Source organism: Cnephaeus nilssonii (genome assembly GCF_951640355.1).
Source record: "Cnephaeus nilssonii genome assembly, chromosome: 14".
Taxonomy (NCBI): domain Eukaryota; kingdom Metazoa; phylum Chordata; class Mammalia; order Chiroptera; family Vespertilionidae; genus Cnephaeus; species Cnephaeus nilssonii.
This window is the reverse complement of record NC_137085.1, coordinates 20552058-20570697: the sequence shown is the minus strand read 5'-3', so window position 1 is coordinate 20570697 and position 18640 is coordinate 20552058. Positions and strand designations below refer to the sequence as shown.

General features: G+C 44.1%; 1 long non-coding RNA gene across 12 annotated transcripts in view; it reads left to right on the top strand.

Moving 5' to 3' along the window:
* The first annotated feature begins 8177 nt into the window (after positions 1–8177).
* Positions 8178–18640, top strand: part of LOC307110632 — a 135598-nt gene continuing 125135 nt past the window's right edge. For all 12 annotated transcript variants that reach the window (XR_013814465.1, XR_013814466.1, XR_013814467.1 and 9 more), the window contains exon 1: positions 8178–8926. This is a non-coding gene — a long non-coding RNA (uncharacterized lncRNA). The remainder of the gene's footprint in view (positions 8927–18640) is intronic.

Below are 18640 nucleotides of genomic sequence, written 5' to 3'. Positions count from 1 at the left end.
GGAAGAGAATTGAAAACAGCGCTGGTTTTGCACCTTTAAGAGACGCTCAGCGCCCTCAGCTTCTTCTCCGCCCTCAAGAGCCACATCATCACGGTAGAAATAGCAGCCCCGAGAGAGGTAGGTGTGCGAGGCCCGCAGAGGCAGGCTGGCCAGGCGGTTGACCTCAGCCTCCATCCACCTCGGTGGAATAATTCTGACGGATTTGGGAGCTCGTGGTTGTTCGGCAATAAGGAGTTAAGGTAGAAAAAAATGTGGTGTGTTGGGGTCCCGGAGGTGGTTCTGCAGGTGGTGACTGGATAAGACGCAGGAGAGAGGCCGGAGGCTGGAGGAAGGGGCGTCCCTGGGTCTGTTCCGTCCAAACACGGTTGAAGCAGGAGACAGATCCGGGACCGCCGAGGGCACTGCTGCCATTGATATCTTAATGAACATGCTTCTAGACAGCATTTTGCAAATTCATGCACACAAAATATGCATACAATATTACATGAAAGGTGTAATACTAATCTTTTTCTTACTCAACATTATGTAATGAACATACTTCTGTGTCAACTAGATTATCATCTTTAATGGCTGCTTAAGAATTTCATTTTAGCCCTAACTAGTTTGGCTCAGTGGATGAGCATCGGCCTGTGGACTGAAGGGTCCCAGGTTTGATTCCGGTCAAGGGCACATGCCCGGGTTGTGGGCTCGATCCCCAGTAGGGGGCGTGCAGGAGGCAGCCAATCAATGATTCTCTCTCATCATTGATGTTTCTATCTCTCTCTCCCTCTCTGAAATCAATAAAAGAAAAAATTTTTTCATTTTATGGTTTTACCATAATTTATAGAATCAATTTCTTATTGGTAGAAATTTAGTTGCAAAATATTTCTGCTGTTATTTTGTTAATTATCTTCTTAGGGTAAATTCCTAGAAGTAAAACTTCTGGATCAGACTGTTTGCACAATTAAAAATTAGAAATTATTATGCTGTCCTCCAGAAAGATTGAACCAATCTACACTCTACAATTATCTTTGTTTTATGTTTCTTAGGTTACTTTGGTTCATTTGAATTTTTTAATATGTTTAGTGCCATTGCACTTCTTTTTTTAAAAAAATATTTTTATTGATTTCAGACCGAAAGGGAAAGGGAGAGAGAGATAAAAACATCAGTGATGAGAGAGAATCATTGATTGGCTGCCTCCTGCACACCCCACACGGGGGTCAAGCCTGCAACCTGGGAATTGAACCGTGACTTCCTGGTTCATAGGTTGACGTTCAACCACTGAGCCACGCCAGCTGGGCACCATTGCATTTCTTAATTTAGAAGTTGCCCGTCAATATCCTTTGCCCATTTTGCTTTTGAATAAATTTTTATGAGTTCTTCATAAATAGGTATAATAACAGTATATTTCTTATACGTATCACACACACATTTCCCCCCTCCAGTATGCCAATTAATCTTCTTTATGGTGGTTGGTTTGTTTGTTTTGGTTGATCATTTTTGTTTACTACAGTTTTTGATTTTTATGTAGCCAATTCATTTTTCCCATCCTCCAGTATTTTTAATGGTTGTCATGTGGAAGAGGATTAGACATTGACTCAGTTTATGAAAAAGACAGAACCAGTCCAATGGGAGAAAAGTTGCAGCGTGGCAGACTTCAGCTAAGCATAATAAACAACTTTCTTCCAATTAGAACTGTCAATGTGGAATGCGCTGCCTCGTAGGTAGTGAGATGTCCCGTAATTAGGGACTATCAAGCATGAATTGCATGACCACCTGACGGTGATGCTGTGCAGGGTGAGGCCAGATGGCTTCTGGCGTCCTTAATTATTTACAAGGCAGATTTTTTAATGGGATGACAATAATTTAATTCTACTCGTTTTTTTCCCAGGGAACTTTTCTCAAAACTGTAATACCATCTAAAACCGTGGGCTGTCCAAGAGCAACTGGACAAAAGTTGGTGCGGCTGAGTTGGCAGCACTGAGTGAACATAGTTCTGACCTATTGATTATTATTAAAAAGCATACCAGAAGAACGTAGCGGCCATGTGGTGGTCCTTCATGAGTTTTACTTTCATCACCATGCATCACCTCACAGCCGAAGAAATTTCCATGAAACCATATGAAGATCATAGTAGCTGGTCTCCCACAGCTGGGAATGAAGATGGGTTTAGGCAGAGCTGACTTCCTAGCACAGGTCAAGCCTGGGCCTGGATAGCACCAGAGCCAAGTGGTGCAAGGCAGAGTTAGAGAAGCGCTCTGCTATGATGCCGCTATAGTACAATTGGCAAAACTGAGTTACAGAGAGGGGAGGGGATAGCCCACCAGATAAGTCTCAGAATCAGTTATGAGAATCTGCACTTCTTGATCTGTTTGACCATCTTGGTCTTCTTTTTTTGCTCTTCAGTTATTGTTTTTTGTTAGACAGGATTGGTGGGGAATAGTTAGGGTTCAACGTAGACTTGGAAGAATGCTCTCACCATCCATTCTCTCATTCATTCATTCATTCATTCAACAATATATCATGAACTCCTATCATGTGCAAGGCACTGGGAATTTAGCAACGTGAAACTATTAAGACAACATAGGGTAGTGAAAGGGCTGAAGTACAGGGTGCTTTGGTTGCTCATGGCCATGGCATCCAAGCTTATCTGGACAATCAGGAAAGGCCTTCTGGAAAGACTAAAATTAGAGATTTAAAGAAGGAGGAGGAGTTGGCCATGAGGAGGCAGGATGGGAGGAGAGATGGTGGCTGAATAAATGTTTCAGGGAAAGGAAAAGCCAGAGAGAAATTTAAATCTCCACATCTCTGGAGTTGTACAGGGATGCTTCTGATGTGATGTAGAGGAAAGAACCAGAATTTAAATCAAGGGAGCAGGTGTTTGGCTTTCAGCCCTGCCAGCTCGTGGCTATATGACCTTGGCAAATAACATAATCTATCTCAACCTCAATTTTCTCATTTGCCAAATGGTGATAATAATACCTGCTTCACAGGATTATTCTGAGAATGGGATGAGCTAATGGATATAAAATTGGCCTGCGTGGGGCTAGGTTTTGAATATCTTAAAGCCTTCATATTGAAGATGTCAATAGCAAAAATCTATTTTTTTTAACCTAGCCCAAATCTTCCTGGCTATCCGTGAACACATGTCAACTGGATTGATTCAGCAGGCTCTTGCTTTCTCTCTCAGTTCCTGCTTGGGGTCATTGTGACTTCAGGTACTGAGAATATGAAAGAAATATGACACAAGGATCTAAAGTTGGAATTGAGTTGGAAGAGGTTAGTCAAAAGTGGTATCTGTCTTCTACTGTGTCTGCTGCTCAGCTCACCACATCTAGTCTATGAGCTCCTACAAGGGTATAAAATAGGTTCTAAAAATAGGTCATCTCCTTACTCCCAATGATAAGATTCCCAAGAACTACGCTGAGTAGGTGCTCAGCAAATTTTAGTTAGATGGAACTAAAGAAAGTTTGAGAACTTTCCTTGGGCAGAATTTAAAGGGTAGAAAACATGGTATGGATCCGAGAGATTACGGAAAGAAAAATCTGTGTAGGTGGGGGAGGATTTGCAGAAGTAAAGTTGGAATGTTTAGCTTTCATAGATGCTGCCAAAGAATTTTCAGAATGGTGGTACCACTTTATGCTCATATCAGTGATGTATGAGAAATCCAGTTACTCACATCCTTAGCTGATGTCAGTCTTTTTTAATTTTAGCAATTCTGGTGGGGGAGAGGTGCTATTTCATTGTGGTTTTATTTTACATTTTCCTAATGACTAATGATTTTGAACCTCTTTTAAAGCAGTTATTAGCCATTTGAATATCTTTTTTTGTGACATGCCTGTTCATATCATTTGCTCATTTAAAAATGTTGATTATCTTTTATGAATTTGGGGGAGTTCTTTATTTTTTAAAAATTTGTTTACTTAAAAACATTTCCCCCCAGTTACAGGTGACATTCAGTATTACATTAGTTTCAGGTGTACAGCAGACTGGTTAGACATTTATATAATTTATGAAGTGATCCCCTTGATGTCTAGTACCCACTTGGCACCGTACATAGTTGCTACAGTATTATTGACTACAGTTGGGGGAGTTCTTTATGTTATGGATACAAGTCCCTTGTTGGATAGATCTACTGTAAATCTCTTTCCTCATCGGAGACTTGCCCTTTTACTCTTCATGGTCTCGTCTGATAAAATAAGTTCTCAATTTTAATGAAAATAGTATGCCAATTTTTTTCTTTTAAGCTTTGTTCTTTGTGAACTATTTAAGAAGTTTTTAGCTACTCCAAGGTGAGGAAGATATTCCATTTTTTTTCTAGAAGTCTTTTATGAAGTTTTTATTTTGAAAAAATTTCAAACCAAAAATAGTAAGAATAGTGCAATGAATTCATGTATGTCCTTCACCAAGATTCACCACTTACAATTTTTTAATGAACTATTTTTTCCTAAATAAAAAGAAATGTTTGCATATGGTTACAAATATCCGGTCTCATGGATGGTAAAGTGACAAGTAAATCTTCTAATGGCCCTTAATCAGTCTTCTTCCCCAAAGGCAACCAATATTAACACTTTCTTACACCAACTTTTATAGATATACTAGTACATCCGTATGTTTACAAATACTCCTTTACTTATTTGCCAAATAGGACCTATGAACAAGGCTGCCTGAACATTACTACCTTACTTCTTTTACTTAACAAGGTATCTCAGTGCCCTTCCCCTATCAGCCCCTTTGAAAATGACCTTGTTCCACGTAAGGGCTGCCTTTCAAAGCTTTATAATTTAAAGCTCTGATCCCTCCTGAAGAGAACAGTTAGGTCGTGTTTAGACTTCCCTTATCACAAACACGGCTGCAGTAAACATCCTTGTGCATAGGACTTTGTTCCAAGGGTCTGGGTGTTTACAATTCTATGAGTTCTGGTCAAATTACAAAAAAAAAGTTATTTTGGTTTAAAACCTCCAGAGAAAGATGAGGTCTTTCTTCTCTCTGGAGGAGTGGTATTCAAGTAAACAGAGAAGAGGGAAGGCAACTTATAACGGAAGAAACGGTAGAAACAAAAGCTTAGAGTGGAGTTTCTTAACCTTGGCAGGATTGACATTTTTGGCCGGATAATTCTTTGTTGTGGGGCTGTCCTGTGGACTGGAGGATGTTTAGTGACATCCTAGCCTCTACCCATGAGGTGCCAGTAAGAAGCCACCCTCTCCCCATGTAAGGTGTGACCTTGGCAAATGTTCCCTGGGGGACAAAATTTCCCTAGGTGGAGAACCAAGACTTGGAAGAAGGTTCAAGGATCAGGCTATGGAGTGTGTGAGTGTGCACGTGTGTATGTGTATGTGTATGTGTATGTGTATGTGTATGTGTATGTGTATGTGTACAGTGAGCACAGGTACAAACCTGAGAAGACAGCATGGAGGGTTAGTCTCAGGAGAGGACTGTTTCTTCCCTTGATTGTCTCGCTTTACCTAAGAGCCCTGTGTTGTAGAAATCCCCTCCTTTTGTGGATTTTTGTCTGGTGCGGTGAGAAAGCCACAGAATAACCCTTCTGCCTCTTTAATAATGAGCAACTTGGGTGGTGCTTCACCTGCACACAGGTGGTTCTGACCTTTACTCTTATTTGCATCTTGCAAGAGCACAGGAGGGTCCTGCTCCCTGGTGTACAGATGAGGAGTGAGGCCCAGGGAGGGGAGAAGCCGGGGCCCTCCCCTGGCCCTCAGGTCACAGCACTCCCATTGCTCTGCTGGGAGAGGCTTTCCCAGCCAGTTTAACAATGGCAATTTCTGAAGACACAGAATGGAGCCATTTACATGTATTTTCGTCATTGTTTCCATCATCTATTGACCCTCAGAATAGGCTCTAAGTCCTCTCTCTCTCTCTCTCTCTCTCTCTCTCTCTCTCTCTTTCTCTCTGCGCTCACGTTTTGGTTTATTTTGGGAAGTGAGATCACCGGATTGCCCTTTGCTTTCTTTCAGGAACTCCTGCTGCGCCGTAACCACACCCAGGAGCAGAGCACGTGGTTGGACCTTCATGGAATATGTGACAGCCCCTCTGCGCTCAGTTTCCTGATCGGCAGAATGATACCCCTGCTCCCACGCTCTACAGGTCTCGCTGTGTTATGATTAAGTTCGCTCCTTGGCAGACATAACTTGCTAACTCATAATTACGAATGGATATAGAACTTCAGTTTGTGATGAAGTGCCTGGTGCATAGTAGGTGCGCAGTCAATGTTTATTGAATGACAAGTGTCTAGGAGCAGTGCTACGTGGGCAAGTAGGGGAGTCTGCCTGGGTTCTGGGCCTCAGGGGCTGCTGAACTTTGAAATGCTATCCCCCAGCATTTTCTAAGCCACTCCAGGGATCAGGACTCACCAGAGCCAGCAATGTCATCCAGACAGGGTACTCTGGGCCCAACTTGGACCCGTTTTGGCTTTGGACTCCATTTCTCCCCTGTGGCATGCTCTCCCATCCCCTACCTAGTGCATGGGGTCAACCAGATGCCCTAGAGGAGCCCCAGGCCTGGCACCTAAAAGGTTGTCCAAGGGACCCATGACCAAGCCCCAGTTCCAGGAGGGCTGCCTGGTGAAAGGATCTTTTCTGCTGGCTGGAGAGTATTTATTTTGTAGGATCGATCACATGAAATTCGGCTGTCAGAAGCTGCTGAAACACTGCTTTTGGTGACTCAGATTGTTTATATATGTAGAGGACTCACAAAATATTTGCATGAGCCCCCACATACCCTGGTGGTACTCCTATCTAGTAGGTCATCATTCATTCATTCATTCATTCATCCATTCATTCAATGGAGTTCACGCTTTCAAGTGACCTACAATTAAGAGTGTAGTTGCTATGATAAGTGCTATGCTATTTTATTATTATTATTGGCAGTATGGACACAACACGGGACCCCCCACAAAGAAGTGATTAATCCAGCCGGCACATGGTGTATGGCCTCCACATAAGGGAGGTTACCTTCATGGAGGTGGTAATCCTGGAGCTTAGGCTAAAGGATGCCTAGGATTTTCTCAGCAGGGGCATGTCATGTTCAGGGAACAGAAAATAATTCTACGAGGCTAATGGACATGTGGGGACTGAAGAGAGATGGGAGATGAACCAGAAAGGAAGGTGGGATTCTACCAGGCGGAGGTTTCTCAACCTCTTTTCTGAAGAAAAGGCAGAACCAGCGGTGCTTTTTAGCCAGAAATGAGATGGTCAGCTGCATAGTTTAGAAAGTGCATCTCGGTGGCTGGGTGGAGGTCAGATGGGAGGAGAGCAGGCTCTGGGGAAGAGGCGGCCAGCAGCTGACTGACGGTGGTGGTCAAGGAGAAGGAGAGGCTGCAAAGCCCAGCTGCTTGATCCCCAGGCCCTGTACGAGTGGGGGCATCAGAACCACCATGTCCTCTCTCACAATGGCATGCTCTCCCCTTTCCTTGCTACTCTTCTCCTGTCCCACTTCTTGCCTAGTCTGAGGATGCGAGGCAGGGACTGAGATGAGAGACTCTGCTGGACCTGAGGGAAGCTGAGATGAACAGCGTACTGGGCAGCCCACCCTCGGGAAGACCTTCCCAGAGGGCTCACAGAGCATTGTTTGCAGCCTGAATGGAAGGCCTCCCAGAGCCTCTGGGTTTATCTTGAGGGGCTTCAGGTGGGCTTGCCAATTGCCAGATGCCTGCGGAGTGGCCCAGGCAGGGCTCACCTCCTCCCCAGTGTCCCTGCTGCATGGCGCGCACCCCACCACGCCGCTCTGGGCTCTTCTGCATGGTCCTCCTCACCTCGCATGTGTGGGTCCCCATCAGGACCGGTTGCATCTCTGGAAATGACCTCAGTCTTTACAATATTTGTTCTTTTTGGCTTTTAAAACAATGTCCTCGTTTTGCCAGAGGAAAAGGGAAAGAGACTCTCTAAACGAGCCGGCCGCCCTTTGTTCTGGGCCCATAAATCTGGCGCGAGCACATGTCCGGCCTTCCCGCCCCTCCTGCATCATTGTCCCCGCTGCTGATTAATAGGTCAGAGCTAACTTTAAACTGGCATTTCCTGACCAGCCCATCTCCCAGCCACCACCCCGCCTGGCTGCTCCTTAAAAACCCTCCGAAGTTTAGAACATGATTTCATTGCATCCCGCAGGCTCCTCCTCTCGGTGGGTTCCCAGGCTACTGCTCTAACACTGGCCAGAGCTGGCTGCGCCGTTCAGGAGCTGGCCGGAGGATGGGCTCGGGCTGAGTGGCGGGCATGTCTCAGGGTGTTTGTGCCACCCTGGCCTATCTAGTCTTGGAAGATGCTAGCTGAACACCATCAGAGGGGTCGCCCGGAGAGAGGGTGTGACAATTAGTAGGACAGGGTGTTTTGTTTTGCCTTTGTCTTTCTCTGATGTCCTGTGCATGACTGAATTATATCTCAGCCACACCAAGTGAGGTTATAGAAGAGAAAGTACTAGCATGGAGAGATGTTGTTGATGTTGACTGAGTAAAGCAGGGTACAAAAATTGAGTGTATCTCTTACCCAGACATATAGTTCTTTTTTTAAAAAAAATTTCAATTACAATTTCAATTCAATACCATTCTGCATTAGTTGCAGATGCACAGCATAGTGGTCAGGCAATCATGTACTCCACAGAGTGGTCCTCCCCATCCTTTAAGGACCCACCTGGCCCCATATGTAGCCTTTACAATACAGCCATTGCTGACTACATTCCCTATGCTGCAACCTGCATCTCTGCGACTCTCCTGTAACTACCAATTTGTACTCAATCCCTTCACCTTCTTTATCCAGCCCCCTCTTCCCTCTCCTCTGACAGTTATCAGTCTGTTCTCTGCATCTCTGAGTCTGTTCTTATTTTGTTTGTTAGCTTATTTTGTTCATTAGATTCACATGAATATGGTATTTGTCTTTCTATGACTGGTTTTTTTCACTTAGCATAATACTCTCCAGGTCCCTCCATGCTGTCTCAAAAGGTAAGACTTCCTTCCTTTTTACAACTGAGTAGTATGTCATTGTGTAAATGTACCACAGTTGTTGTTTTTTTATCTACTCATCTACTGATGGACACTTGGGCTGCTTCCAAATCTTGGCTATTGTAAATAATGCTGCAATGAATGTAGGTCTGCATATATTTTATTTTATTTATTGATGATAGCCATTGCAACAGGTATGAGGTGATATCTCACTGTGGTTTTAATTTTCATTTCTCTGATGATTAGTAACACTGAGCATCTTTTCATATGTCTACTGGCCATCTGAATGTCCTCTTTGGAGAAGTGTCTTTTCAGATACTTTGCCCATTTTTAAATTGGATTGTTTGTTTTTTGGGTATTGAGTTGTATAAGTTCTTTACAACATTTTTATATTAACCCCTCATTAGCAGTATCTTTGGCAAATATGTTCTCCTATTCAGTGGGTTTTCTTTTCCATCCTAGTCTTTGATTGTCCTTGGCTAATGGTGGTTCCTGACACCTCCATAAAAATAGTCTCAGAATTTTACAACAAACTTGCAAGGTAGACATGTTCTTCCACTGAAGTCAGAGAGGTTGAATGGCTTGCCCAGTCCAACAACAACTCTGGACGGCTTGAAATTCAGGCCTGTCCAGCTACCCAGCCTTTTCCCTGCTTTGATTGGATGAAAGTTCCTTCTGGACCTTCCATCTCAAGGTCACTGGCTCTCCCTTTCTCTTAATATTTTCTCTTTCATCGGTGACTGTTCTGTAGGCAATGTTCAAATGTTCAGTAAACGCAGGGAGGCCAGGGACCCTTGTGATCAGAGCCAATGGCTGAATGGGGAGACGACAGAGTTGTACCTTCAGCGATTGTTAGAACAGAGAAGTTAAGGGCTGCTTGTAGGAACAAACCCTCCCCATTGCTCATGTCCCATCCACCTCTGGTAAGGTCATGGGGGATATGTTGGGATAGGTATTCTTTCTTGACTCTGGAAATGAAACTGTGTCACATTTAGCTGTGGACACATCTGCCGAAGCAGCTGCTCGCATTGCACAATGCCTGCTTCTCACCAGCTAGCTCTGGTCTGACCATGGGCAGAGGACACGATTGTCTTTCTTGCTCAAGGATGAGCTGCAGTGATGAAAATAGACTTTCCCCCAACCCCACATCTCCCACAACTAATGAAGAGAAGTGTTTCCACCATGTCTGTGAGAGGGGTATGGTGGGATGTGGATGGCAGAGTGGACCTGGCTTCATGGTCAGAGAAGCCTGGGTTTCAATCCCAGCTCTCTATCTGAACTTCCTGACCTTCTGCATTCCCATTGGTAAAGTGGAGACAAGAATATGACTTATCTCATGGTGAGGGTTAGGTTGACAAAGTTTATACCAGGGCCTGGTAATCACAGGCATGGTTCTAAGGACTTTATTCATAAACTCATTCATCCTCACCACAAACCCTATTGCAGAAGAGGAACCTGGAGCAGAGGGAGATGATATAACTTGTCCAAAGTCACAGAGTAAGTGGTGAACTGGGATTCAATCTGGGGTGTCTGTGATCTTAGCTATGGCTCTGTACTGCCTCTCACTATAGTATGCAGTAAGCCGGTGCATGAGAAGTCCCTCTACTCACCTATGCAAAGAATTTTTTTTTTTTAAAAAGAAGAGGATCTGTTCTATGAGAGTAGGAGGTGAAACTCAAATACAATAAACCAGAGAAGAAATTCTTTAAAAATTTATTTTTCTTTATTGATTAAGGTATTACATATGTCCTTATCCCCCCATTGCCTCCCCACCCCCCAATCATGCCCCCACCCCCCTGGTGTCTGTGTCCATTGGTTAGGCTTATATGGATGTATACAAGTACTTTGGTTGATCTCTCCCCCTTAACCCTACCTTCCCTCTGAGGTTTGACGGTCTGATCGATGCTTCTCTGTCTCTGGATCTGTTTTTGTGTATCAGTTTATATTGTTCATTATATTCCACAAATGAGTGAGATCATGTGATATTTATCTTCAGAGAAGAAATTTTTAAAGTCACTTTATTTTATTAAAAAAATATTTTATTGATTTTTTACAGAGAGGAAGGGAGAGGGAGAGTTAGAAACATTGATGAGAGAGAAACATCAATCAGCTGCCTCCTGCACACCCCCTACTGGGGATGTGCCCACAACCAAGGTACATGCCCTTGACCGGAATTGAACCTGGGATCCTTCAGTCTGCAGGCCGACGCTCTATCCACTGAGCCAAACAGGTTAAGGCTTAAAGTCACTTTAAAAAGAGTCTCCTAGAACAGTAGAACCTGCTAATGACAATATTGAGATATTTATGAATTAGACGATGGACTAGAACATTCTGAAGGGGGTTTCCTCACCCATGCAAGTGAGGCTTAAGGGAAGTCATAGAAGTGCCTGGGCAGAGCCAATCCTGGCATCATCCAAGCCAGAGTCTTGGCCAATAGACTTTGAGAATTACAACGCCATGGACATCACTGTCTCCACTGAGTCCATCTGCCAGGAAGATTATGATGTTTAGTGAGGATGACTTGAGTTTCTACTCTACCTGATGGCTGTCCCTCCTTGCAAATGAATGCACTGACACTGATTTATACATACTATATCTCTCTGTGCTTGGTTGATATGAATCATCTGTGAGAGACTAATCTACCTGTTTTAATAAATCAGATTTCTGAAAAGTGTCAGCCAAATGCTGGCATAGGGGATTGCACCAAAATCCTATATAATAAAAGCCTAATATGCTAAGTGTCCAGTCATCCGGTTGGCCGTTCAACCAATCAAAGCATAATATCCTAATGATATGCTAAGGCCACTCAACCGCTCACTATGATGTGCACTGACCACAGGGGCAGACACTCCGACTGGTAGGTTAGATCGCTGCTGGGGTCCAGCCAATCGGGACTGAGTGAGACGGGCCGGACACACCCTGGAACCCCCTTGTGGTCCTTCTCTGGCTGGCCAACCTCCCGTGTCCCTCCCCAGCCCTGATCATGCACCGGTGGGGTCCCTTGGCCTGGCCTGTGCCCTCTTGCAATCTGGGACCCCTCGGGGGATGTTGGAGAGCCAATTTTGACCTGATCCCTCAGGCCAGGCCGAGGGACCCCACTGGTGCACAATTCGTGCACTGGGCCTCTAGTAATAAAGTAAGTGTAGACTGTTGTGGCTCCATGGTGTTAGCTGGTTGGACTTCTTTAGACAGTACTGTTGATGCACATTATCCTTTGTCTTTCTTGACTTCTTTGGATGTCAGTGACTCTCATCTTGGCTGCTGTGAATGCTTCCTCTGGAAGCTCTGGGCAGTTCTGATGGTTAAGAAAGTTCTCTCTTGTTTTAGTTGAAACCCTGCTTGCCTGTTCCTCCAAACTTTTGCTCCTATGTTATGATTAGCCTGCTCTTTCTTTTTTTTTTTCTTTTTTTTAAAAATATATTTTATTGATTTTTTACAGAGAGGAAGAGAGAGGGATAGAGAGTTAGAAACATCGATCAGCTGCCTCTTGCACACCCCCTACTGGGGATGTGCCCGCAACCAAGGTACATGCCCTTGACCAGAATCGAACCTGGGACCCTTGAGTCCGCAGGCCGACGCTCTATCCACTGAGCCAAACCGGTTTCGGCTAGCCTGCTCTTTCGTCCTCGGGACAGCCCTTTGAGATTTTTGATGACAACTCTCATTACTCCCCAGCTGTTTGCTTCTCCAGACTCCAGACAAGTGGATTTCATTCCTTTCTCACATGGCATCCAGAACCTTCATGGGCCCAGTTATTGACTCCTCTTTTCCGCAAGGCTGGAGAATTCCCATAGGATTATCAAGGGCAGAAGAGAGTGGATAGGGATCCCCAGGGGGCCTAGGGAATAGTTTGAAACTACTGGGCAGAAGCAATACATTTCATGAGTAGTGGTTTATGTTTTCTCTTAGCGATGACGATGCAGACTTCGCCTCTCATTCCGAATGTAATCTATTGTGAAATAAAAGTACAACATTGCTTATCATTCTCCCATCTTCTGCCAGATAGCTGCAGAGATAGTCATTCCCAATGGGGAAGACCAATGAGGTCCATGGGCCTCAGTCTGTCGGTCCTGAGTCTATCAGTGTGTTTATGATTGCATCAAGAAGGTGCTCAGGCTGGTACAGCTGTCGTCAAAGAGGAGGTGTGTTGATGGGCACACAGAGAGAGGAGTTGGGTAGAATTCTGGATGCCTGTCAATATCTTACACACCCCAGCAATTCTACCTAAGGATCTAATGGGTGGGAATGATGTTATGGTGTGCAAACGTGTGTAAGGTAGTCACTACAGCTTTGCTTAAAAGAGTAGCAGTTTCAAGTTATGGCCAAGTAAACTGTGTACATGTTGGGGACACACACAGGTAAGCTGTTTCAAAGACGAGGAAGAGTGCAGTGGGTCTCTCTGTACCAGGGTGGGAGGTGGTCCAAGGTATATTTTAAAGTGAAAAAAAAATTCAGGCTTAAGTACACTCTGTGCAGTGTGATTCCCCTTTTTGCTTAAAGAAAATTATACATTGTAAAGTCATACAGAAACACCTGGAAGAAGATAAACACTTGAGTGTTATGAGTGGTAATCTTGCAGGGCAGAGAGAGGGTGGGAGATGGATTTAAAAATAAATTTATGGGGTATATATTTTCTATTTTTTTCTCTGTAGATATATTCTATAGATATCTTCTTTTTATCCTTAGGTATTTCTATATTGTTTGAATGAAGGTTTTTGTCAGTGTGTATTGCTTTTGGAAATAAAGCAATGCTTTCTAAAAAGAAGTACTATGCTTACCTTTCTTTTCCTCTTAATGATAGATTTTAAAATGATAACACTAATGCACAATGGTAAAAATACAAAAAGTGTAAAAAAATTATGCAATGATTGGTAAATCTGCTCACCATCCTACTCCCCAGGATTTCTGTGCAGACACAACTGTGTATATAACTAAAAGTCCCTTTAAAGCCACTCACATCCAGATGGGAGCCCAGTGTTCTGCACTCTGCTTTTTTTTTTTTTTAAACTTAATAATATGTCATGTAGGGTTTTTGCTATAATGACATGTGCAGGTTATGATATGGTTGTTCCATGATTTACTTACCAGACATTTAGGTTACTTTTTCCTATTATAAACAATGGTATAAATGATGTATTTTTCCTATTATAAACAATGGTATAAATGATGTATTTTTTCCTATTATAAACAATGCTATAAATGATGTATGTTAAAATGGGACTCGTTTAGTGTCAGTTTCTGGCGAGGGCTCCAGATCCCTAGAAACGACACAGTCAGTATTGAATCTCTCTCTCCCCAATCCTAAACGAGGGGCTGAACCCCCCTGGCAGGCACTGCAGAGACTGTTAGCTGTTCTGCCAGCATAGACCCTTACCTTCCTCCAGCCTTCAGGAGGGGGCACAGGTTGGAAAGGCTGGGAAGGGAGACCTTCTTTGGAGTGTGTCGTCAGTGTGTCTCTCCTGTCCCTCTCCACCGTCCTCTCCCATGAGTGGTTAGGTTGGATTAAGTCAACTGAGAAAGGCTTAGAGAGAGCTCTCCAAAAGCGTGGCTTCAGTTCCTGGGACCTGAGTTTGGGATTGTTAAGACTTGTAAGGAGAGGCAAGGATGGCTAAGGGGGTTGAGAAAGAGTCAGAGTACCCTGTGGGAGAATCTCTCAAATGGAATTTCTTCAGAGTTTTGGTCAACACCCTGGAGTGTGCTTTGAAATTACATAGAGTTTTTTGGTGAATTAAAGGACCAGGGGAATGAGTTCGCAGGGTGAGAACCAATAAAGATGCATTATAACCGCCCTATATTGAGTTCAGTTCTTTCGAAGTTCTTTGTGAATACTTGTGATTTTATATGTAGCATCAATTTCTTGAAGTGGACTTTCTGTGTCAAGCAAGAGTATATTTTAGATTTAGATAGACATAGTCAAATCGCTCTTCAAATAATTTATTCTCATTTACACTTTCCCAATGTCAAATGGAAGTGTTGTTTTCCCGACACACTCTTTCCACATTATGATTATCAAACATTTTAGTCTTTGCTACTCTGCCAGGTTAAAAAATGGTATCCCATGTATATATTTACTATGAGAGAAATGCATGTATTGATATTTCTTTTTCTGTTAACACCATTGCAAATGTCTCTTACCCATTCCCTTTAATTTTTTTTCTATTGGGTTGTTGGTCTTTTTCTTATTAATTTGTAAGAACTCTTTATATATTAAGACATTAGACCTTGGCCTATTATGTAAGTTACAGATATTTTTCCAACAGGTGTATTTGCCTCTTGATGTAGGTTATTTGCACTAATGGATTTTCAAGTGTCTGAATGCTATTTTTATACAATGAATACAAATTTACTCTGGAGTGCTCCTGAATTAACAGCAATTTGCTTTTTCTTTTATATTTTCTCAAACAATAAACACCACAAGCCTAAGTAAAACCATAGCAGGCAAGGGATGACCCTTGAGGTCAAGAGGTTGGAAACCGGGACTCAAGGCCGTTCTGGTACCTCCTACAATGTGTCACCCAGAGCTGCGCCCGACCCTCTTCAGTTGAAGTTCAGCACTTAAGTGTCTTGTGAAGTCAGAAATCATTAGATAGCTAATTCCTTATAAAACACAAGCAACAGTATTTCAAGGTGGGGCTCCCAAAAAAGGAACTGGGATATCTCTCTTCCTCTCTCTCTTCTCCCTTTGCAGCCCCCTCCCTTCCTCTGCTTTTCTCTCTTCTCTAGCTTCCTAAAGGGCTGAGGGAGAAAAACAGAGCGGAGAACAGTGGAGGGGAAGGTAACAACAAGGGAAGCCTCTCAAGTGTTTAAGATGAAGCCTAAATTCTTTTGCGTGGCTTTCAAGTCCCTTCACATCTGGCCCCAGCTGTCCCCCTCTCTGACCCCACACCCTGCTCTCAGCCACACCAGTCTATTAGCTATGCTCTGCCCAGGGCAGCCCCCTGGCCTTGCCACCAGCTGGTTTCTCTCCCAAGAGCTTGCTTCCCCTTGCCCGCCTGGTGTGCTTATACTTTAAATGTCACTTCCTCTAGGAGCCGTTCCCTGGCCCAGGCTGAGTTAGTCTTTCTCCACTGGCCCTCATCCTAGAGGATTTACAATGTTATTCCACAGGTCTCTGGTCTCTCCCACCAACCTGGAGGCCCTTGAAGGTAGGAACTTGCCTGATTCACCTCTGGGACTGACCCAGTTCTTGGTATATGGAAGTGTCTTAGTCAATGCTCATTGAACAGAATATTGTTTTAAGAGCAAAAGTGTGCATTGAAGAGGGCATCACAAGTGTAACCAGAACCATATCCTTCACAGTGGAGATGGAGGCCCCTCCCTCCCCGCCCCCCAGAGAGCTTCACCCCATGCCGGCTTCCCCATCCTCCAGTCCTAAGCTAGGCACTGCAACTTTGACTAAGGGTGATGGATTCACACATAGGCAATGCCCCTAATGGGCAGAGGTCAACCACTGACCTCCACTGGGAGCTTCATTCCCTTTGTCTTGCCAGGGAAGAAGCAGGGAAAATTCCTGTTCTCAACAAGACAGCCAGCTCCCCAAACGCAGGACCGGGACTTCGATTTCTCTGGCTACTGAGAAAAGTCTGCGCTGAACAGGGGTCCTCAAACCGTGGGCAGTGTCAGGATGACCTGGGACATGCTGGTAAAATATGAAGGCCAGGTCCTGTCCTACTTCAGAGAGCTTGGACCTCAGGCCCTGTCTCTTATCCCAACAGCATTCTTCCTTCACTGGCAACCACTATTGTTTCAATCCCTTCAAATGATGTCTCCTGCTTAGGTTTCTTTCTATAGGTTCAATCCTAAATGACTGTGGGCTGCTGCCCTTTCTTCTCCTCAGACCCTCCCCTACCAGGTTTCAAACAGAATTCAGTCCCCATAAAATTCTTCACGTCCACAGCAGCACTTATCTGGTGCCCAACGTGTGTGTGGAATGAATGCAGATGGAAACAAACGAGATAGTTTAATCAGGAAGCACTGGGAGCAGCAGGTCAGGCACTAAGAGAAATCGAAGTCCCGGTCCTGCGTTTGGGGAGCTGGCTGTCTTGTTGAGTACAGGAAGCGTGGTGTGCTGGGAGTCAGGTGCCACAGGCCTGCTATTGACTGCGTGGCACTCTGAGCTTCCGTTTCTTCAGCTCTTAAATGGGAACAATGACAAAACCACTGATATCCATCTCCATGGCTGAGTGTGAGGACCAGGTAGAATAATGAGAGTACGAATATTTTCTAAACAATCCCATGAACATGAGATACTATCACAAAGAAAAAAACAACTCGCTGAATAATTACAAGTTAAAACAGGTTTTCTCTAGCTCCCCCTCACCTACAACTTTGCAATTCTTCCCCCTTAGCTATCGATTTTTAATCAGAGGTGGCACATTCTCAGATGTTGAGCTGTCCTTCCTCCTCTTAGTTTCCAAGCTCTTGCGCAGATGTGCTGTGGTTTCATGAGGAACCTTGGAGAGAAGATGCGCTAGAACTCTGCTCTCCTTGCCTCGTGGTCAGCTCCCTCTGCTCCTGCCCACGAGGAGCCATGGCAATGCGGGTGGGCTCTCCTTGGTCTCTGAGTGCCATTGGAAGACCACACTCACATTTTCTGGTGTGTTTTCCGTTAGTAAAGTATCGCTTCCCTTTTGACAGAAGACATTTTTCTCTATCAGGAAAAGAAATTGCTCACACTTTGGATGGTTTGCGCACAAAAAATATAGAAACAGACCACATTTCCCCCCCTAAAAATATGAGGAAATAAATGCCAGGTACAGTTCTTGGTTTGTTAAGTAATAACACTAACCCCAACATTTATTAGTGCTTTTTAGTTTACTGAGAAGCTGGTTGCACATCCATTTTCTCATTAATTTCTCCCAATCACTTGTGCTGGTATCTCTATTTTACAGAGAACGAAAATGATCCCCAGCAGGGAGGGCAGGCTCTCGTAAGGTCTCACAGCTAAGATATTCAAACCATCCTTCCAAATGGGCAGGAAAAACTGTCAAGATGCTTGAGGAACCCAGTGTGCTCACACACCAACAGCGAGGACGTTTCAAGAATGAGTCTCACCTGTTTGTATAAGTGAGCTCTGCAGTTGTTGCTCCCTGGGGATTGCTGAGAGCACCTGTCACATCTGCCAGCCAGGCTCCCATTACATCTCCTAAGGAAGAGCCTATTATGAGGTTGTTAGTCATGCACGTGTGGCTCTTGGTCATCAGCTCAATATGAACCTCAGCCAAGAACCCAGTTTTCCTCACCAGGATTTTAACTCCCATAAAATGTGGAGGGAACTTTTCTTTGGTTGGGTTCCCTATTCGTAATAACACCTCCTTGGTTTCTGAGTTTGCAACATTTCCTTCTAGAAGGCCTTGGCAATTCAGATCATCTGATGATCTGCTTCCATGTCTCTTATTTTACATTCTTACTGGTTCCTTTCTCTCTCTGGGCTTCCTTTCCTGAAAAATTAGAGCTCTTGGTGAATCATTTCTAAAGAGCTATTGATCCATCCCTCTTTTCCAACTCCACATTCACTGTCTTAGTCCAGATCATCTCCATCAGTCCCTTAGACAAGGACAAGGGCAGCAGCCTCAGAAGGATCTCTTCCGTAATTAGTCCACACTTACCTTTCTAGAGTGCACATCTTGACATGATCCGATAAAATCCATACCCCTCAGAGGGACCACCAAGACTTGCATCATTTGACTCTACCCCTTCCTTTCCAGCATCATA